Source organism: Passer domesticus, chromosome 5 (genome assembly GCF_036417665.1).
Source record: "Passer domesticus isolate bPasDom1 chromosome 5, bPasDom1.hap1, whole genome shotgun sequence".
Lineage (NCBI taxonomy): Eukaryota > Metazoa > Chordata > Aves > Passeriformes > Passeridae > Passer > Passer domesticus.
Window position 1 is genome coordinate 37,644,839 of NC_087478.1, and position 22,946 is coordinate 37,667,784.

At 38.8% G+C, this 22,946-nt stretch overlaps 1 long non-coding RNA gene across 1 annotated transcript; it reads left to right on the forward strand.

The window, feature by feature from the left end:
* The first annotated feature begins 683 nt into the window (after nucleotides 1–683).
* Nucleotides 684–22,608, forward strand: LOC135300288 (uncharacterized). The gene is made up of 3 exons (XR_010362146.1): nucleotides 684–829; nucleotides 2,179–2,955; nucleotides 18,722–22,608. It is a non-coding gene; the product is annotated as an uncharacterized LOC135300288 (long non-coding RNA).
* Nucleotides 22,609–22,946: the final 338 nt, after the last annotated feature.

Here is a 22,946-nt window from a genome sequence, read left to right on the forward strand (position 1 = left end):
CATTTTATGCAGCCTGTCATTCAAACATATTTGACTGTCATCCAAATTGCTGGAATTGTCCTTCACACAGAAAAAAAAACTCCCTCTGTTTATTTTTAGGATAATTGGAAGAGCAACATATTAGCTTCAAATTAATGAATAGGTCAAGTTGTTTTTATAAGCTTAATAATATTTTCCATTGTCCCTCCCTCCTTAACACCTATCTTCATTGCCCAATAATTCACATTATTTTTTTGAGTTTGGGTGAGTCATGAAGTGCACATTATGATAATAAATATATCATCTCTGCTTCCTTTTAACGTGAACTCAGTGGTGTGATTCACACCATAAACCTATTTTACTCATTCTACCCTTTGTTCATAACCTTGACTGTGTTAACATCAACAATACTGCTGGAATCACATGTTTCTACTTAAAAGCTAACATAAAGGTCTTATCTGCTTTACATTCTATAAATTCTGTCTGACACATTTTTTTCCTATGACTCCAGCTATTCATTTGAAATCACAAACGTTATTGTAATGCAAGCTGGAGAATCTCACCTTAAATATGAAGGTGATATTTTGCCTCTATGATACCATTTAACTGATTTGTTTGAGTAAATTAAATATTGTAAAGGATATTTAAAAAGCTTTTTTCTTTCTTTTACAGCTTAGTTCACAATCTTAGACTCTTTTCCAGTTAGAAAATCAATGCACTCTGTGTGTGTTGCCCAAACAGAATCCCACCCGGTGCTCTCTTGCCCGGCCCCAAAGACCTACATTCAACTATACCTATATTCACACCATCCCTGATACCCAGAGCATGTACTTTGCTTCTCCAGTTTCAAGTGAGTAACTATTGACTTTGCAGTAATTCTGGGAGTGCAGTGGTTGTGATCTGACTGAGAGCAATTACGCATGTGTCATTAAAGCAACATGTAGCTGAGCCACAATAGTCTAAAGATAGTAATACATCATTATGTGTGCTTGTGTCAGAACACCAAGGGACATAAGATCTTCCTTAAGAGGAAGTTATTGGAAAATTAAAGTAAAAAGCAACACAGCATAAGTTGTTTTCTATGTAATCCTTTCAGCAGGCTCCATTGTGACATTAAACCACTGATTTACTGTGTTTGTGTGCTCAGAGAAAGACAATGATTAGAAGTTGCTGGTTAATGATGAGGTGGAAAGAAAACAGTGAGATCATTTGGAAGTGAACAGAAAAGCACATATACATGTTGTGGTAGATTCTGAAAGCAGAAAGATTAGCTTATCAGCTTCCAGACCTAGAGAAGACAAGCAAGTGCAGAGACGGTTTCCTGTAGCTACAGGGGAAATTTGTTGGTTTTTTTTTTTTGAAAACTTGTAATTTCAGATAAAATGTTTTGTCCAGTGTGAACAAATAACAAATGGTCTGCCTTTGCATTCAGGGCTGAATACATGCCAGATTTATTTGAAAGGGTCTTTGCAGGGAACAGATGTGGAATATGTGCTGTGAAGCTGTGAAGAGGTGAGAGGAGTGAGTAGTGGCAGGTAAGGAGAGGAGTAGGAGGTGTAGGAGATTCGGAAGTTTCCTAAAGTGGCTTCCCCCAGTAAAGCCACTTTAGGAAAAGTTGCTGCAACAGGACAAGACCTACTGAATGCAAATCTGCTAAGGCAACCAGACTAAATAACTTTAGCCCATAAATCTTGGTCCATCCCTAGACCAGGAAATTGTATGGCAAATTGAGGAATATATTTTTCACTCAAGCAAATGGCAATCTTACTATTACCTTCCATGGGTCAAGATATGACATTAATTAAAGCACCTACTGGGACTTGCCTTTCAAACATCTTTCTTGACCACAGATCTTTGAACATCTTTGGCTGACATTTTCCTTGTGATGTTCTAATAGCAGTAAAACTTAATTTTCCATTTTCATTCAAGGCTGGAGTAAGTTTTGACATAACTCAAATTCTTATAGCTAATTTTAATATTGAGATTAAACAAGGAAGTGTTGATCTACTTGAAAAGCTTCTTTCTGTGAAAACCTCATGTATAGTGTAATGTTGAAGAAAGAGACCAAGGTTATCTAAACACTCACTATCCTTTTTATTATGGTTATCAGCTGAGGACTAGTGTATATTTATAACAGAATTGTTAATTGTTCTGGTGCAGTTCATCTATCTGGACATTTTTCTTCTTTTTTTCTTTCAGGATGACCACTGCCTGCTTATCCCGGTGTGAGAGGAGCACAGCACACAAAGTCAGCTATTTCTATACCAGTGAGAGATAAACCACCCCTGCGATGCCTTGCCAGCCTGTCCCACACCCTTTACCTTCCATCCTTCCTTCTTTCCCTCTCCTGGTGAAGACAAGCATTCTCCCACCCCTGGCCCTGGCTCCTCTGGCACTCAGCCACCATTCTGCAGCAGGTCTGACTGGATCTGATGTCTGCCAGAGACTGTTCTTCATCAGCCGGGCCCTGGAGGTAAGAGCAGTGACTGAGAAAGGCTTCTCCCAAGTAAAATATGACTTATTCATAGGAACAGAGCACTTGGGGAGAAAAATGTTAATGTGAGATGAGCTGATGTCTCACCGGAAAAATCTACAGGCCTAACTCTTCCTTGGACCCTGCTTTCTGGATGGAAATATCCCCGAAGACTTCACTTTTCTTAGCTTCAGAGCAGAGATCTTCTCTACAACAAGGCAATGCCTCTGTTTTGTGTGTTTGTGAGCTCCTTTTGCCAAGCTCGTCTGGTGAAGAAACTAATGGACCCTGGAAACATTCCTGTGACTGCCCTGCTTCGTGTACCGCATGCTGCACATCAGCACAAGAGGAGTCCCTGCTTCTAAAATTGAACTCTCCTTCTTAACAACCTCATTTAGCAGGACACTGAGCTGGCAAATCAGATGCACACGACTTGCCTGGCTGTGCTGCGTCCAAGCTCTGCCTTCCTACAACACAGGCTCTCCCCTTGAAGTTCTCTGCAGGTAATTTCATCTCTAAGCGCTTGTAGGTGTCTGGCTATCTACTTTTTTTGTTGCTTATTGCACTTGGGAATCTGGGAAAACTCCTGAAATTATTTGTTTCCTTGCTGCTTTGAAAGACCATACCATCAGAAGGACACATGTAATATTCAAAAATATAGTGGAATGTTTCCCAATATATTTACAGTTGATTTTAAAACTGTTCAGAAATATCTTGGTTTGTCTTTCATTTAATTATTAGCTGGTAACTGATCAATTATATAATTTGCACTCAAGGAGTAATCTGCAAGTATTCACTAATTCAGGCAATTCTTTTTAAGTAGTGTGTGTGTGTATAGTAAACAAAATGAAAATTCCTACTTATTTTTGTGTGGCTTAAAATTCTGCACATTAAATATGAAGGGCACTATCTGCTGGTATAATCTAAGGAATTATTTTTCTTAAAAACAGTGACTATGATCTTGGTTAAGCAAGTCAATGAAATATTTCAGAATACAGGCTATCTTTCTGAAGATAGAAACAATTGGGTGGGACAAATATTTGCTGCATCTTGTATTACTTGTAGGTAGTAGTTGTGTTCCTTGTGTCATTGGAAATGATACAAACATGCATTATTACTTGCTTGTTGGCATGCAGGCTAGCAATAAACTAATTATCTATTTAATGTGTGCCCTTCCTTCTGGATCTCAGGTTTCAGCCCAGGCAGTTAAAGTCACTATCAGCTTTCAGGCTATGAGTTAAGTCTCTGCTCCCGAAATATCAGTAGGAGGATTGCCGTTACATTAACTGGGATCAAGATTTTATTCCATCAGTATTTTTTAGGGAAGGTCTAAAATGCTGTATTAAGAATTCAAATGAGAGAAATCTCAGCTTACAAGTAAGTAAGGCATTAATTTCTTTCTTTATGTAAAATGATTTGGTCAATACCCAGAGGCAGTTAAATTAAGAGTGGTTACAGCTTTTACTTGCTGCTAAAAACTTAGCAATTCACATCTAGAATAGATTTTGTTTTTACTAAGAGAGAAACAGACTCCAGATATTTAGCTTGTGACACAGGTATGATTTATTTTAGACCATGCATCAGTCTAGAGTAGATGGCTTATGCTGCCAAAGTCAAAGGCTGGTTGTCTTAGAAGCCCTTCTAAGCGTACTAGAAAGTTATACATCAAGTTATGTGTCGTTGAGCGTAAGGCTTTGTGCATGGCAAAACATGCAGATGTTTTTCCTCACAAAACAGATGAGTACATTAGCCAAGAATTTCTTAAAAAGCAGTATGTTGCTCCAGTGACAGCTGACCAGTAGTGCTTTTCAGCTGAAGAAATTCAGTTGTCTCTTTACAGGAAGAAAATTAGTAACCTCTTAATTCACCCAGCGACCTGCAGCTTACACCAAAAATACTATAGGCTATGTGTAATAAATGACAGTATTTAACAGATGCTGTGTCCACTAGGCTCACAACTGGGGTAAAAAGAAAATAATACAAACTCACTATGTAAAAATACATTCTTGCTATTTCTACATAAACTTTCCAGCACAAAAGCAAGCTCAGAGCATCGGAATGGTGAAGGGAGCGCCCAGTGCGGCACCCAGGCTACGCAAAATTTGCTTTAGTCCAACTTTACTTTCTCTTGGTTGTGGAACCCTGTTGGGGCTGGAGTATAGCAAAGAGTTTAAAGGCTAGTGTAGATGCCAGCAGTGTCAAAAAGGCTATTTTAGTAGCAAGTATTATTGGGGAATAAAGGAACAACAAAGCCCTTGCTCACTGACTGCCTCATGCCAGTAACACACAGCAAGGGAGTGTCAGAAGATGCTCATAGCATGGGAGGTTATCATTGTTCTTTGGAATATCTGAGTGACAAATTCCTCTGGCATCCTGGACTCATGCAGGTCTTCCCTGGTTTACTGATGCAGTGGTGTAACAGTTTTGGGGAGACAACTGGAGTGCTGAATATTACTTTTTAAAGACATGATGCTGACAAATGAAGTTTAAAGTCTAAGCAGGGCCCTTCCAAGTGGCAACTCTCCAGGGCTGGACAGTTTTAGCATTAACTTCTATAAATCTTTTCAGGAGCTTCTTGGGCTTCAAATACTTCCAACATTTCATCATTCCCATTAAACAAGGAAAATTGTGGAATCCTTTTATGGAGGCCAGAATAATTATATTCTCAGAAAATAATAATAATTAAAAAAGAAGAGTTGGAAAACACTATATGTGTTGGAAAACAGACTATATGATAGAATTAAGTATCACAGTAAATACTGGCAAAAATGTTAATACAATAGCTTTCTTAAACGTAGTCCTGGAAACTGATGTTGATACAAAAAGGTGCAAAGAGAACTTTTAAGAGATTTGTTTAGAACTCTTCTTCATAGCCTGAGAATAGTATAATTTCAGCTGTACAACCTCTGCCAAGCTGTGTACATGTCTCACTGTAAAGTGTGCACTTCTTTATTTGCACATCCCAAAAAAAACCCCAAAAACAAAACAATTGGAGTGAATGTTCTTGTTGCTTTACATCAAGTGCTTTTTCCTTCATCACATTTGCATGCGACTTCTATTCCTGTTATTTAGCATACTGGGATTTTTTGGAGGAAAAAATGGGAAAACAAGTGTCAAAGAAGTCTCTTCAGAAATAAAACTGATCACATTATAGCAGCAAGAAACTCACAAGGCCAGGTGAGCAGGGTGCTCATGCAGCTGGATACTTCCATGAATTACTCAAATAAAGTATCGGTTGTTTAAAAATGAAAACTCTCCAGTGAACTAACACTCTACAGTAAAGCAATGCCTCCAATGTAAATGTAAAGTAAGTAAATGTAAATGTAAAGTAAGTAAAGCCTCCAATGAAGGTATGCTTTCCTTTTTTTTAATGCTGTGACTAAGTTATTGAGATAAAATTTGGTGTCCCCACTCACATCTCTATGTAAAACAAAACAAAACAAAACAAAACAAGTCATATAGAAGCTGGGACAATGTTATATGGATTCAGAGAAAGAAGAGACTCAAACTGATGAAGATTCAAAGAGAAAATTAAAGGAAATATCAGTCTGGAAAACTGAATAAATGAGATGCACTATGTTTGGACCCTGTTGGACTCTGTTTCAGACTCTCAGAATACCTTCACTTGGCAAGGCACTACACTGCCTATCACTATTTTTTGAGCTGATGCATGATGTTGGTGTTCACATATTTCTTAAATAAATTAATTTATCTGACATGGAGTCCTCTCTGTTTGCTACACGGATAAAAGGAAACGGATTTAGTGCCATTTATACCACAGAAATTTAATACCATATAAATGTGCTACTGGATTTATACTGAGTTTTCAGAAAGTCACAATAAGAGGAGATCCAAAAGACTACTGGATGCAAGAGACTTTTTCTAAAACGTAAATTGTTGGAAGTTCATCATTTCAGTTTAAGGAACATCTTTTGAATACTGTATTTCCCAAGAAGAAGAACTTAAATGTTAAATTATACTAATCAGCTTTTGAGCTGGAAACAACTTGGGACAGGCTTCAGTTGAAGAATAAGAAATTTTTTTTTTTTTAATTTGCAAAAATTTTAAAGGCTTGGTGCACAGAAAAGCTAAAGTTGCTGGAAAGCTGCAAACCTCACAAAAACCTAGAGGAAAAATGCTTCTGGAGATGGATTAATGAGGAAAATTGAGACAAGAACCTATCACTGAGCATGCCACTGGATGGTTGACACAAAGTGAGACAATGGGGTCTGGATGGATCATGGTATGGCTGATCATGAGGCCATACTGTTATACTCTTGCACACACACAAGTTAGTTAAAACAGGCTCAGACTTGTGGGCTAGAAGTGTGCAGGCTCCAGGGGCTCACCTGCAGGAAAGCTGGGTGTGCACGGGTGGCACCACAGGCACTGCTCCTGAGGCTCCCGCTGTCCCCGGAGCAAGGACTGCTCAGGCTCAGCCTGGCTCATCCCGTTTGTCACACGGTTGTTCTTCTGTCTGGCTACATGCTGTGTGTGCAGGGAGGTGTGTCAGAGAAGGAAGGTTATCCTGTGTCAAGGAGAGCTGTGGCACTGCTCTGTCCTTCTGCACCGCTGGGACCCACGAGCAAATCTGCAAAGGCCACCAGATTGAATAGCTCTAGCCCATAGGTCACAAGCAGGGCCAGGCTGCACCCTGGCATCAGGCAGGGCAGGGCCTCAAAACCAGCCTGGGCACAGGGGGGGAGCTCAGCTACACCTGTGCTGAGTGTTGTGCATGGCAAATCTTGAGTTTCACATCAGGCTCCTGGATCGGAACAGGACTTTGTAATGTGGCTTTCAAAAAGTGGAGGCATCGCAAACCAGCAAATATATAAAAGGTAATTTTCAAAACTAGATTTATAAATTTATACAAAATATTTATATATTTATAAATATAATATAAATATATTTTTTAAATGAGGTTTTTAGCCTTGGTACTTACATCCACATTTAATTTAAAACTTATTTAAATTATTTAAGATAACATACTTGAATATGTATGATTAATATACCATTAAAAAAAATATTATTAAAATTTTTAAATCCAGGAGTAATGGGATATGGCAATTGGCATCCCAAAGCCCTAAATGAGTAATGACTTAGTTATGATTTTGAAAGAAGTTTGTTCCTAAAAATACTGACCACATTTTCAAGTACATCTAGGAAGCTTAACAGAAAAAAAAAAAAAAAGGTATCGGTAACAGGACCCTGAAGTTGTGTCAGGGGAGAAAGGTTCTTCACCCAGAGGGTGGCTGGGCACTGGAGCAGACTCCCCAGGGAAGTGGTCACAGCCTGACTGAGTTCAAGAAAAGTTTGGACAATACTGTCGGGCACACGGTGTGACTCTTGCAGATGGTCCTGTGCAGGGCCAGGAGCTGGACTCCATGATCCTTGTGGGTCTCTTCCAACTCAGCTTAGTCTGTGATTATAACGTATTTTTGCAATGATCAGCATTTGCAAAAATGCCATGCTTGAAGACTACATATGGTTTTATATATGTTCTAGTACTTCCATAAGCCTCAGTGGCCACAGGAACAGCTCAGACGAGCTAAGTATTTTTCTAGCATCAGTACTTCACCATCTGTTTCCTCCTGCAAACATCATTCTCAGCAGGAGCCAAGCAGGGTATGTAGCAAGCTGTGAGAAATGGCAGAACTAAAAAGTAGGAATACAGTATAGGAAAATATCTACTTACAGACTGGACTGTCACCAAGGGAAGAAATTTTTGGGTTTTAGTGTAATAAAACAAAGTAATTGTACCTCACTGAACCTTTCCTGAAGTTTTAATACCAGATGCTAAAATATGAGGTACCTGATAATGTTTTTAAGTTAGATACAGTTTTTGACATAAAATTAGATTGGACAAAATTGTGATTAAATATAATACAGCACTGCAGATTCAGGAATTCTTTTAAAGATCAGTTAACTAAAGAAGAAATAAGTCATGCTATTTTCATTCTTCTGCAGTTTCTATGGCTACTGAAAACCAAGCTTAGAAACTGAATGATGCATATGTCTAACTTGGCAGATGAATTAAAGTCTAAATATCACTGTAATAGTGTGATTCTGAACATTATTCTAGCTTCCTGTGTTTGAGTTTCCTTTATATGAACTTGAGATGAGATAGAACATAATTACTCGTTAATTGCTTTTCATAGAACAGACTGCAAGAAGAGATATGCAGCACCAGGAAAAGTTAACAGTCATGAGAATATTGGTTTATGTTCCCCAGCACAATAATATATTTATGAACATCATTTCACATGAACTAAAGGTCCTGCATCTTTCTACTTGCCACTTGAAAACAGTGTAGGTCTCCCACAGATTTTGTGTTATCAGCTCGGATGGGTGGTTTAGATACTCCAGAGCTACTCAAATAGCATCAGGCTCCCAAGTTAGACAACTAAAATAGTCTCTCTGTGACTGAAATAGCCTTCAGGCTATTAGAACAACAGCTAAACAAATTCTGGGTTTATGCTCAGGCAGCAGGTAGTGAACTAAAGGAATTATGCTGGGACATGCAGGATAATTGCATCGAGGATTAAGTAGGCAATGAATATAAAAATTCATCTGGGAAGGAAACACATGAAAAGTACTTCGGGAAATGATGCACTGAACACAAAAAAAAGAGACACGGGGTTTGTGTTCTGATAAGATCAAGACATTGATGTAACCTGCTTGCCTCTTGATATATCAGATCATACTGGTACAACTTACATGCACTGGAATGATTACCTGGCATATGATACTGGAAATGATTCAGTATTTAAGTAATGTAGCAGGCAAAGCTCCTTTTTCCTCATGGAAAACCTTGGCTCTCTGAGAGTTCTTTTGTACATAGACTTTGTTCCTTTAAGGTGCTATGCAAGCCACATTGAGACTTCATTAAACGTGCAATTTTTAGTTCATAGGAGCACATACAATTTCTGGACCCACGGAGAAAACTACCCCAATATATAATTAATTGCTTAAAAATTAAGGCAATTCGATATCATCTGGTTTGGTCCTGCTCTTTGCCGGTCTTATCCCTAAAAGGCTGCCACCCGCTATTTGCTGCACAGAGATATTCCTCCTGTTCAGCTCCATCTCTTGGTTTCCACATGTTTTGCCTGGAAGGACCTCATCTCTATTGGCCTTGTAGGGCAACTATACCAGTAGCACAGCTGCACATGGGGGTTTCTTCCAGTTCCATTCTGTTTTCTTATAGACAGCATATTTCTCCTTTTAGCAATTTCCAATTTTCTCTTTCTTCTCTTAGTAAACAAAGATGTAAAGTAGCCACATTTTCTCATTTATTCTCTCTCCCTTTCTTAGAGCTGTCTATTCATCATGCCGGAGACAGTTTCAAAGGCAAACAGACTGTCACATTAATTTTCATTTGGGATTCAAATTTACCTAAATGAGAAGGTCTGTCTGTATTAAGTAACTTTTAAAAACGCTTGAAGAAGTTAGTAAAATGCTAACTGTTTGGAGTTCTTTTGAGGGCAGGAGGATCTAGAAAAGACACATTTTAAGCAGCAACAAGCTGGATTGAGAAAGACTGCCAGTCAAAAATCATATGAAAGGAGCGTGGTAAGGAAGCAAGAGAAGTCCTTTCAGAACAGCTAAAGGAATATAAATATCCTCTATGCTTCCAGCTTGTGCTTCTTACTCAGCTGCAGACTCAGAGAACTTGGGAAGCAGCTGAACTGGTACTAGTAGCTTCTTCCCTGCCATGGGGCTAACAGAAAATTGAGATTGCAGAGGTTCTTCTAATGACAGTTGCCACTGCAGTCACCTTTGCTAAGCAAGAACAGCATTTGATGAGGGATTGGTACTTTTCTATTTAAAAAACCCCAAAAATTACAGTTCTGTCTTTACTGTCACAGCAATTGGCACATCTGTAATCAAGCTTTCCACCAATGAATAGTCTTGTTTGGGTAACTTTTATTGGCAATACAAAGCTAAAAGTGAAGAGTTTAACTAGGACACAGCCAGCAGATCTGGCAGTGGATATTTTTCTAAAGATTTTTGTCCATATGAGTTCTGAGTGCAAATGCCAAATGACATTCAGAAGAAAAAAGATTAAGCTGATAAAACTGTGAAGCAGAGCTTTTCCTACTATTTTGGCTGCCTGCGGTACACAAATTACATTATACTTCTTGCTTGATTAAAAGGAAAGGAAGTGAAAGTAAGTACTAACCTTCCTTTTTAATTAAACTGATTAAAAAGGATCATCTGCGTGTTTGTCCTTTCATTTCATATTTCACTAGCCAAATGGGTTCCCAAACAGAGCTGTGCTGCAAGATAGAATATCTCTAATGAGGGAGCAACTTTTTTTGCAGGTGTCTACTTAGTTTATCAGGATGCCTCGTTGTTAATAGTCTCCTCTGCCCAAACAGCTGTGCCTGTGATATTAGAACAACATGTTCCCTCCAGTACAGTGTGTGGAGTTATTTCATGTTCAACCAGAGATAAAATGTAAGCTACTCAAAAGGACCTTACAAATCACCCTGTAAAAGAAAACTGCAGAGAGACAAGTTGCTGGTAAGAAGAGAGATGAAAGGGTTATGTTAAGCACTTACTAACCATATTTCTCTTTCACCAAGCCACCTTATGTAACCTGTCATGTGCAGAATACTTGCAGTTTCTAAGAGCTCTACAAGCATTGCAGATATGTGCAGAGCAAATATGTTTATTGAAATGACATGCTAGAAAAACAAAGTAATTTTGCATGGAAGTCAGGAGGTAGAGGGAACAGGTGGCAGATACATACATTTTGGAAAGGAGCATGCAAGAGAACAGATTTAATCTGCATTGTTACAGGGGTCAGTGGATATTTCCCTTCCTTATTTACACATATTTACTGAAAAGAGAGTGAGACCACATGGTAATATATTTTTAATCTTAAGTATTCCTGCAGGGCAGGGCTGGACCTGGAGACCGGCTGCAGTGTCACAGGAGCAGGAACTGGTAGTCCCAGGGGGTTGAAACAGCATCCTGGCTTGTGAGCAGCACAGGGGGAGCATTGGGAAGGGGTCAGGGACCCTTAAAATAAAGAAAATGGTTTGCAATGGGTGCCAAACTTTTAGTTGGCTACATTTAAATGAGGTAATCCCCCATAGCAGATCTAGGTTTATTGTATCTAAAGAAATTTATTGGGAGACATTCTCACTAGCTGATTTGCAAATCTTATTTTCTTAAGTGCTTGTGCTTTCTTTACCCTAGTCCTCTGTCACTTGGGTGATTTGTGCCAGGCAAATGGTAACATATGTCCTCTGCAGGGACTTCTCCAGCAAAAAGGCATTAAACAGTTTAACCTTTTCAGCATGGTCTGTTTAGATCTTTCCTCCCCTCAACGCAGCAGACCAAAGCTTTCTCAGCCTTCCTCTTACCATTAGTGCAATTACAGAAGGATTTCCTGTTACTCCTTACAGGCACAGCCTTTCTGCTGCTCCTCCAAACAGGAGCGTTTGTCTCCCTTGCTGTTGCAGCCATGCCGGGTTTTTAGTGCTCTCATTCTGAACCCAGGTGGGTAACAGAGCCTTCCACAGCAGTAGCTTGGACTCCCATCCTCTGGTCTCACAACTCATTTGTTTCCCTCTGACTTTACCTATCACCATTTGAGGCTGGTGAAATTTGCTTATTTTGAGTTATCTACAGCCTCACACTCTTTCTCTTTACAGAAAATAGGGAACTCCAAAACTTCAGAACTAGCCCAGGCTGTCCTCAGCATGATCTCTAAAGTTGTTGAACAGTTAATTCCTGTGTATTATTTTCCCAAGTAGTTAAAGTACTTAATTACCACTCCTGTCCTCTGAATGCAGAAATGTAAAAGCATTCAGAAATATTAAAACCTTCAAATCTGTTGTGTTTTTTTTTTTTGCTGAAACTGTTCCTCACTGATATGTTAGCATGTGAAGAGGTTAGAAAAAATTTATTTTATTTTTTAAAAATATAATTTACCTCTGATACCATATACTCAGATAAAGGTAAACACAACTCTCAGGCCTTGCAGTGTAATTGAGCAACCTGTTGGAAACATGAAAACTGCAGACAGCTTTTAAAGCAGTTTGTGGATACATTTTGATTCTGTCCAAAACTGCAGAATAATTTAATACTAAAGGATCTCATCCTTACTGCAATGAAATCAAGAGAGAATTTTTTGTACTCATTGGTGGATTTTAGCTACAACTGCAAGTATGGAACAAAATGAGATGTTCAATGTTCTAAGTAAAAACTCAATAACCAAAACAGTAGGGAATATTTTTAATTGTTTATAACCATAACATTATTATGCTTAAGATTCCCATGTCCTATTTTATTTGTTTTATAAGAAGCAGAGAATGTTCTTAAAAAGCCTCACGTGCAGGGATTTTGCAAAATGTACACTACCTAAAATATCCCTCTAAACCACAAATAATAGTGCTTTAGCATTAGCTTTATTTAGCTTCACTGCCTTCTTCAGTAATCCATACTACTTTAAAAGCTTAACAAACAAATAAAAAATTATGATAGTCAACAAAATACTGAACTATAGGTGTAAACAAACCTGTACAAGCATAGTTCAAATCTAGGGAAAGATGAAATACAATCCAGGAAATAGTGGATAGTATGTCTAAATTATTGTTCTCTCTTCATGGGCAAGGTAGAAAACCACAAAAAATATTTAAAAGAGAAGACAAAGTAGTAGTTTTATCTCCTGGTCTTCATTTTCTTGGCAGAAAAAGAATTACAATCAAAACATGGACTGACATCTCCAGAACAGCAAAATTTGGGTGAATATTTTTAAGTGCAAAAGCACACTTTTCATAATGACTAATTGGATGAAAAAGAAATGACATCAGTATTTTTATGAAAGGAAGATATTTGACATCACAACAGCAAGTGGAAGCGAAAGTTGTTTCTAATATGCCATAAACTGTTTGCATCTGTAGATGCGCAGTGGGAGGATGTGCAGTAAATATTTTCAGATTTTTGCTTGTTTATTTTTGGGAGCACTTTGCAGATGAAACTTGCACCATTCTCATCAAAGATAAGACAGATTATGTTCCTGGGATGCTGTACAAAACTATTTTTCCATTATTGGAAAGAGACACAGCATTTTTAAAAGACAAAGTGACAGGTTGATAAGGGTTTTGTTCAGAAATCACAGAGCGATGAAGCATGTCAGAGAGGTGTGCTTATTTCAACAGGTTCTTGACTTAAAGCAGAGCTGAAACCAGGTCTTGATTTAAAGCTGGGGGCTGAGCAGCCTGGCACCTATTCCTGTGGGACACGACAGTGCCGGGTGTTGGCATTCCAGCAGCTCTTGTTCCCGGACAAAAGGAGCTTTCACTTAAACTGAGAGGTATTGAGTAACCAGCCCCTGCACAACACAACAAACCAAACACAACTGTCTCAGCAAGGCTCTATTAAAGCATGGGAAATTTGCCATGGCCCCATGATTTTTCATTTTAATTGGAATAAGAAAGATTTCATCAACAATTACAGAGCACAGCAGCAAGAAATCTATGTTTATCTTCACCAGCAGTTATTGTGCACGATAGACAAAGAGCTAAGGTAGGAACAAAATGCTTTTTCAGTGTAAGCAGGTACCTAATCTGCAGAAGAAGATAAAACATTGAACAAAGAACTTTCAGATACAAAATATACTGAAGAGGAAAATCATGTCTTTTCCACAGCCCTAATATGGCTACAGCCAGTCTTCCTTACCTCTTACAAATTCCTCTGCTAGTGCTGCAGCAACTTCTCTCTGCTTCTTGGCATATTTGAAAAAGGGTTTTCAAAGAGTCATTCTTTGACCTTCCCAGGTGCTGCTCATTTAGTTTCATTTTATAGGCACTAAGTCCAGTAGGGGTCAATGAGGACCACAAGCATTAAACAACAGAATGCAGCTTAGGAAGCCTTGTTATGGACCTGGAATTTTCACTATGTGAAACTAAGCATTTAAATATTATGCCTCAAAGGTGGTATAAGAGGCCATAATAATTAATTTTAAAGTTATAATTTTAATTAATACGTATCATAGCCTACCAGCTATATTTTCCAATGTCTCACAGCCTTTGTGAAAATGACACACTGTTAAGCAGAAGACCACAAGACTCAGAGCAGGTTAACTTGGTTCAAACGGGTTTTTGCTGCCTAAACTGAAGGTCACTATTCCATCCTCTGAATTCATACTCAGAGCAGGCAGTGTAAGATTTGGGACCTGGGCATCAGTGTGCAATACAAACCTATGTTTGGAAGAGAGATGTCCACTTTAGGACACAGGGAGATGCATGTATCTCTAAAGGTAATTTAAAAAATACCTAGCAGATATTCATCTAGAAATGTCTGCAATGATCAAAAGCTAAATTAAATAAAAATGTATGACAGTGCCACTGCAATCCAAATGTGAATACTGTAAGCAGTGGTAGAATATTCTAGAAGTAAGCAACGGATACTGGCCAGCTCCTGTGTAGTAACACCATAGGGATCAAATTTTTTCACATTTGAAAGATGCATTTGAAGAAGATATGCTGGCGACCTACAAAATAAACCCTTGGTTGGGATTAAAAAGGTGAATAGAATTATTTCTTACAATAAGTGTGATGAATTAATGAAATTAGTAGAGAACAAACTGAAAACAAATATATTAATTCCTTTTTTTAAATGCAGAATTAATTGAACTGAAGACTTTGGACTTAAAAGTTCAAAAGAGATAAGAAAAATAGGTAAGATAAAATCATGGAATATAGGTCCAATGCTGCCTATTAAACAGGACAATCCAAGTGCAGTTTATATGGGAGGAAGAGTTAATTGCTATTTTTTTGTTGTTGTTTCCCATTGTTGGAAATACCACTTTGAGATGTTTCATTAGCTGTACATGAGTTAAAAATAAGAAGTAAAATATATTGATTGAAACCATTACGAAAAGAGCGTCTTTTTATTTTCATTATGGTTAAGAGCACTGATACCACACAGCTGATGAGCTATTTTGAGTGATGAACTATGCCTATTTTGTCATCCCATACATTTTTTGTTGTAGCACAAGAAAAAATTAGTTGTAATTCTCAAAGCTGAACTTATTGCCTAGACCACATTATTAGTGAAAAACATAATCAAGATTAATTTGATGAAACAAATGGCTTTTGATTAAATAATGTTATGCAGAAACATCAAACAAATTAAACACACTATTTCCTTGAGTTGCATTCCTCTCTAGTCCTGGTAGAGATTGAATTTGAGTGTGCAATATATAATGTTTAAATTCACTTCTATTAATAATTTCATCAAAAATACACAGAGACTGGTAAATAGTAGGCTAAAGGGTAGGACACTGCAAGTGGCTGTCATGGGTTTGCTAAGCAGGAAATTGCCAGACCTCCCTTCTTTCACATTTCTCCCATGCACAAGGGACAGAGAAGAGGTATCTTTTTCCCATGGAAAAAAAACCCAGCAAAACAATTTAAATTCTAAACTACCTCCTACACTTTCCTGAGAGTTAAAACCCTAGCTGCATGTTGACCAGCTCTTGGCTCCTCACAGTTACCCACTGTCAACTCTGAAATCTGTAGCACATTAAGAAAGCATAAGTTGAGGACAGCCCAAAGTAAAGTGAATTAAAATTATGACAAATGTTGCAGAGAATATAATTCCCTTTTTATTCAGTGCTTTGGCAGAGTTCCCATTCTGAGATGCCAGAAGAACAGAGAAAAACAAATGGAGGAATCAGGGAGATCTCATGTTCAAATCAAATCAAGGAGTGCACCTTGATTTGAGCCTTTATGATCTTCTCTTCAAAAGGCAACTCTGCAAACAGCATGCAAGTATAAAGAGTAGTTTCAGAAAAAAACCCCAAAAGAATAAAAGTAAGACTATATCACATCAGTCAATCTCTATTTCAGGAAGTGATGCAAGCAAAGTCTGCAGCAAAGTGGGCCTCCCAGAAACACTCTGCCACCCACAGCATTGTGTAACCTTCCTTTGGTGTGAAACACGGCTGGGCTTAGCTCCTGCTAGCAGCAGTTAGCTGCACACCATGCAACCCTGCTGCAAGTTAGAGAAACAACAAACAACTGCTGTTATTCCCCCCTCTGCAAAAGTGTGTCTGATTAAACTCCTGTTACAAAGCCCCACAAGAGCAGAAAACGAGTCCTGCAGTTTCTGAGGGGAAAACTGCCTGTTCCACATCCCACCAGAGGGAATGGAAAGGCTGGCTTGCTTGAGAGTTGTTCATGTTTTGGATCTTGCCACTTTTTGGAGCTCTTGGCCTTCAACTTTATTGTATGGGATTTTTCCCCATTTCTCTCATTTTCTCTCCCATCAGCTAATTTTCTTTGTTTCTTTCTACTTACAGTTTCCAAAACTGAACAAACAAGGAAAAGACATGGTCAGGTAACAAAACTCAACACCTGACAATAACATTTAGGCAAAACTCATGCAACAATTACAGCTGATAAATGACTATACCACATCACTTTTAATTTGGCTGCCACCATAGTAAGCCTTGCATATAGAATATCCCACTGCAATAGCTCAAACCCAATACTTTCTAAGCCTATCTACATGGACTATTTCCTGGCACAGTAACGGCTGCCTTAAAACTATTGACTAAGTGAAGTAGGACTAGAAGAGAGCACATTATTTAACATAATTTATCCTGATCTCAGGATATTTGGTTGGATTTTTTTCTCCCCTATTCCTCTGAGGCCACAACTTCCCACTGCTGCCGCAGCAACGGTTCATCTGCTATTGCTTTCTTGCTGTCTGAGCAGGGCTGGTGGCAGGAAGCCACAACTGCTCCTTGTGTTTATCTCTCCCCATCTCGCAGCCCTGACAGAGTGAGTCTATTTGGATAGCAAGAGGCTGTGGTAACTAAGCAGCCACAAAATTTAAAAAGGGACATTTCCAGCTACTTGCACTCAGAGTAAGTGCAAAGCAAGTCTTTTATAATAGAATATTTTTTAATGTGAATGGAATGAGAAAAACAAATAGCAGGTTTTGTGTGGGTGCTTTACTTACATAATCTTAAACTAAATCTTCCTGCTTAAGAATAAAAAGCTCTCCATCCTAGAGATGATTTTTGCTGACAAACATATTAGCAATAGTGTCATATTCCAGTTACAATCTCTATGTATTTCATCTTGAGCCTTTCTGTGAGAAGTTCAGAGTCATGCACAGCCCACGTTCCTTCTTTCTCTAGAATGTAGCTCCCATTTCCTGAGGGAATCAAACAGCCAGACCCACTTAACCCCTTCCTGGAATATTTAACACCCTGCCTCTGGAAGAACTGTTTCAACCACACAGTTAGAGAAAACATTTGAAGGGGTAGGTCTAAAATGCAAGCTTCAAGCCCAGACCTCAGCTTTGCCAAAGGAGGTAGGGGTCAGATCTAGGACTTTGTTTCAAGGTCAGCCAGTGAGTCAGGAGTAGACTCAGAGCACATACTGGGATCAGCAATGCTCCTGGTCCTGCCTCCTGTGCTTGGACTGCTGTTGTTTTTGTATAGAAAATAATGACTGCAGCATTCGCCAAGAAAGACTAACAGACTAGTGATGAGAATGCTAGCAGTAGTTATTCTTCTAGATGGGTCACTAGAATGAAAGACAAAATTTTTTCATCAGCAGTGCTCCTGAAAAGTAAGATTTGATCCTATAAACATCACCACAAATTTCAGGTCTTCTGTGTTCATGCATACTCTAAGGGTTTGATGAGATCAGGGTGCAATTTTTACATCTTAAGCATCATTATCTTTAGTGGACTTCCATTACAGACAATGAAAAACACATTTTAGAGAAGGGGCTATGCCTGCATTTTTGCAAAGGTAAACTCTGCCTAATCTCTGCGCACGCCTGTCCTCTGGACACCCTGCTGCCAGCGCACCCCGCCGGACCTGAGGTGATGCTCAGTGCCTCTGCAGGGGTTGAGGGCTGGTTTGAGGAGGTTTGTGCTCCCTTACTTTTCCCAAATGATGGGCAAGATTTCCCAGTGCACTCCATCTGCTTTTTACTGCTTCAGGGATTCAGAGTGGTCATAAAGTTTAATTGCTCAATTAAGCAGGCTTTACAGTTGCTCTGTGTTGCTGAAGTGCCACAAAGCAGATTAAGCAAACCAGTGAAGCTGGATCATAACTGTGTCGAAACCAAGACACACATATTTGTGTGTGTGTGTGAGACAAACATTCAATACGTGGGCTAAAGTATCCTAAATACAGAAGTGGGTATAGATTGTACAAGAAAGCACATATTTCAGTGTTGTGGAGCGAGTTACAAGCAAGAACCCTAAATCCCCTGTATCTCTTTACAGGATGGCAGTGGGAGCCTCCAGCGTGCAAATCAAGCTGGCACAGCCAGGGTTCTGTTGGGGCTGTAAGATGGACGGGAAAAAAACAGCTGGAGCTTCCTTCCACTCTCCCAGGGCAGCAGAAATAACCTACTGTGAACGAAGCACAGGAAAAGGAAAAAAAAATGCACATAAGCGTCTATGACAATTCGGTAACTGAGGAATCTAAACTCTCATGGGGAGTGGAAGTCAGTGAAGATGGCTGTAGGTGAGAGCTCAGACCAGCTCTGCTTCTCATTGTTTGCTTGTGCTTTACCAGCTCCCTTTGGCAGCCCCACAGCTTTTGTCCCCACCCACCACTGGCGGGTTCCTGTTTCTTTTCAAGTCTCTTGGTTGTGGGTGACGCCGGATGCACGTGCCTAAGGAGAGGACAACAAACACTTCAGGGTAGTGGAGGCCTCTAGAGACAATTTCACTACAAATAAATTTTTCAGTTATCTTAATGCCAGTAAAAGTGGTTTCATGTTCAAGAAAGATGCCTGCTTACTTATTTTTTTTTATTAACAAAGCAGTTTGCTGACAATATAAACTATTGGCTAGAGCAGTGCTGCTCAAACTGCCAGCTATGGCTACTGAAGGAGCCATAGAACAGTTCAAAAGGGCTGTAGCTCAAAAGAGTTAATCAATCCACAATACTTTTATATTAAACTGTCAACAGTTCAAGCCAGTATTTCTTTTGGTAAGTGGGTGTTGTGCAGGGCTTGCAGGATTTTCAGAAACAGACAAAATAGAAAGTGAGCCATGCTTGGAAAACTAAAATAATATAAAATTGTGAAATGGACACCACCACCAACCCCCAGCTCAGATGCCATAGGATGGTGCCCGTTTGGTGAGGCACTGCCTGTGCTGGGGTCATGCTCAGCTCCTGACTCTTCCCACCTCAAGGAGCTACCCCAGTCCTCCTGCTCCCTGACAAAGTCACATTGAAAACCATTGCTTTTAGCATTCATGTTGAAGTTTGTAGCAGTATTTTTTCAAGCATTATTTTTGAGTCCATGACAGTAGTACAAATCAGCTGATTTCTAGTTGTTCTTTAGTACAGGTAAGTAGCGACAGATTTGAGTTAGTGCAAACACACTTCACTGTAGCTTTTCCCCTATAGTTGAGGTGCAGGTCTTGCTCGGTGGTGAGGGAAAAGCCACAGAAGCATTAGCATTCACCCCCATGGCAGCTGGCATTAGTGCCAGCCCAGGGTGCTCCCGCTCTCCATACCACAAGGACAATCACAGCTACATTGGGCTGCACACTAGCCAGCTTCCCCCTCCCCATCTCCTGCCACCCACACACATCAGCACTGAGTCTGTTCCAGGCTGCTTGTCACAACCCTCTGACAAAACAAAGAGAGGCAAAGGGAAAAAGGGTTCGGAGAGAATTAGCAAGGAGGGAAGAGATGGAAGGAATACATATGTGGAGTGGAATATGATTAAATAGATCACTGACTACAGTTTTCAGTTGTGTTTGAGGAAGCCTTCAGTAGAAAGCATTCTACAGGACTCCAAACAGATGACAGAAGCTGCAAAGGTCACTTTATGTGAACTGATTTCAAATCTAGATCAGATTAGAACAACTGAAGCTCTGATCACTAGATGGTTATGCAAGAGTCACATGTGAAATCATCAATTGCTCCTTATAGTATAGCTCGAGTGAAACCCTCTGCCCAGCCTTTCTTATGGAGAGTTAATGCAGGAACAGCTGAAAGAAAATGCATTTCAATATTAATTTTTCATTCTCAGAACATCCCATAAAGTAGTTGTTTCTTCTGGACATTTGGGAAATAATAACTGCATACATTCTTTAGAGTAGTGTTATGCTGTTTGGACCACATCTACCTATTGAACAGTTGTCACATCATAACTCAGGGACATATGCCAACAAATTTGAAATCCAAACTCGCAGACATTAACAGGAACATGAAGAATTTAGATAAAATGTGCTTTTCAACCTCTAAGCAGGCAAGCCTGCATTGACATTGCTCTATATAAAGGAAGGTTTCTGTTGCTACGGTTTCCAAATGGCCTCATTGTGAGCAATCAATAAAGGCACTGAATTAAATTGTTAAATTAAAACTGCAGCTCCTGATGCTGAAGGCAAGGACTCTGTGCATGTTCAATCACAACTATAGGTTAGTTTGTTTAAGTCTTTATATTCGGAGGATTTGATCACTGCATAGAGCAAATTCATGTGTGCACAGCTTGAGATCACACAGAGATGGTCTCTTTTTCTTTTTGCACAAATGATGGTTTGCCTTTTAAGCTGTTGAAAGACAAATATCTTGCAAGATCATGACATACAACTAACTGCAGAATATTTTGTTCAAAATCATAAATTGCTGTATCACATTTTAGTATTTTATTAAAGCAATATTAATATTATTTCTGTTACATACGAACTGTATGAATGACATTTCAAAAATTAATACAATACAGAAAATTTCAAGTTTTCTATGATTTTAGTGAAAAAGATATAAACACCAAGTATAGTCAAACTGAACATCAACAGATCTGAAACTGAGTGCTGTCTATGGATAAAAAAGTATTTATATCAGCTTGATATAAAGAGGCAAAAACATAATTACCATTAAACATCATTTGGGACAACAGAAGCTTGTGAAAATGTATGGTTTTGGTTTACCTATTTAAAATGCTGCTGACCATGGAATGGAATTACATGGTAGAGATTACATGGGACCTTCTTTCAAAATATTTTAACTCTTAAAATAAACAACTAGCCACTGAGTCCAGAATGCATAATAAACAGACTTGAAGAGCTTTAAACCCCAATCTTAAAAAAAAAAAAGAGAAAAAAAAGGAAAAGTGCTTATATAAGAATAACTAAGAATAACAGTTCAGAGCATCTTTAAATCCAATGGAATACACTTTTTAAACCCTTTACACCCTGATGTATTTGTCCCAAGCACAACCCTGGCGTGTCTGTGAGATCCTTGATCTGTTTCCTTTCAAACCCCTCAAAATAATGGAATGGGTAGAACAGAAAGGTTTACTCCCCTTGATACAGACAGCATGCTAGACGGAAAATAAATGTACCAAAGATTTCCAATTATAATGAACAGAAGTCATAATTACAAAAGGTAGAGGAACTTTAAAAAGCTTAACTTTCAGTTCGATCTAAACTATAAATCTATGTCATTCTGCAAACAGAACTCAGGCGCCTAAGTTACCTAAAGGCAGAGGTTTTGTATTCCTTTGAGATTTAGGCATCTACATCTCATATATATTTTAAACATTTTTGAAATCTGGCATTAATTTCCAATCTAACCACTGATTTTTGCGTTGTATAAAATCACCAATGCTTGTATTTCTGTACTTACCTTACTCCAAACTCCTTCATTTGACAAGACTTTGCAAGCCAGCATCAACTGAGTCTTTAATGTGTAAAACTAGAGGCACCAACCATAAAATCACAGAATCATCTGTGTCAGAAAGGACCTTTAAGATCATCGAGTCCAACTATAAACCCAATACTGCCAAACCCAACACTAAAACATTTCCTAAGTACCACATCTTCTAAACACCTCTTCTAAACACCTGCAGGTGACTCTGCCACTTCCCTGGGCAGTCTGTTCCAGTGCCCAGCCACCCTCTGGGTGAAAAACCTTCTTCTAATATCCAACCTAAACCTCTCCTGACACAAATTCAGGTAATTTCTTCAGGTACTGAAAGAACGATGGACTACTGGATGAGACTTTATCTGTATGAATGTTCCAGTCAATCATTACAGGACATATATATAATTATTTTACTTTGTGTGTGAAACCTTCTCTAGAAGAACAAAGTACCTTACAAAATGTGAACTTTGTCTTCATAAATAAAAGCATCTGGTTTGCTGTCTAACCATCTGGCTTGTCTAAAGTTTATAGTCTCCTGAGTGTTATTCACAGGCCCACATATGAGCAAGCCTCCACAGACATTTTTATTCGGTAAAAGCTTTCCCACAGCCCCTCATTTTTTCTATCTGTTTTTGATCTTGTAAAAAAATGTCACTTTAATACGTGTGTTGTAATAGTGCATGTGTTTGTGTTTCTGTGAACTGTGTAGATCTCCTAGTGTGTAGATATTATGGGCTAGATTCTCTTGGGAACAGTGGAGGAATGAACTACAGAAGAACCAGGAGATACAAGACTCTACGACTGCTCTTGGGTCTCTGAACAAAGAACTAGGTGAGAATGGAT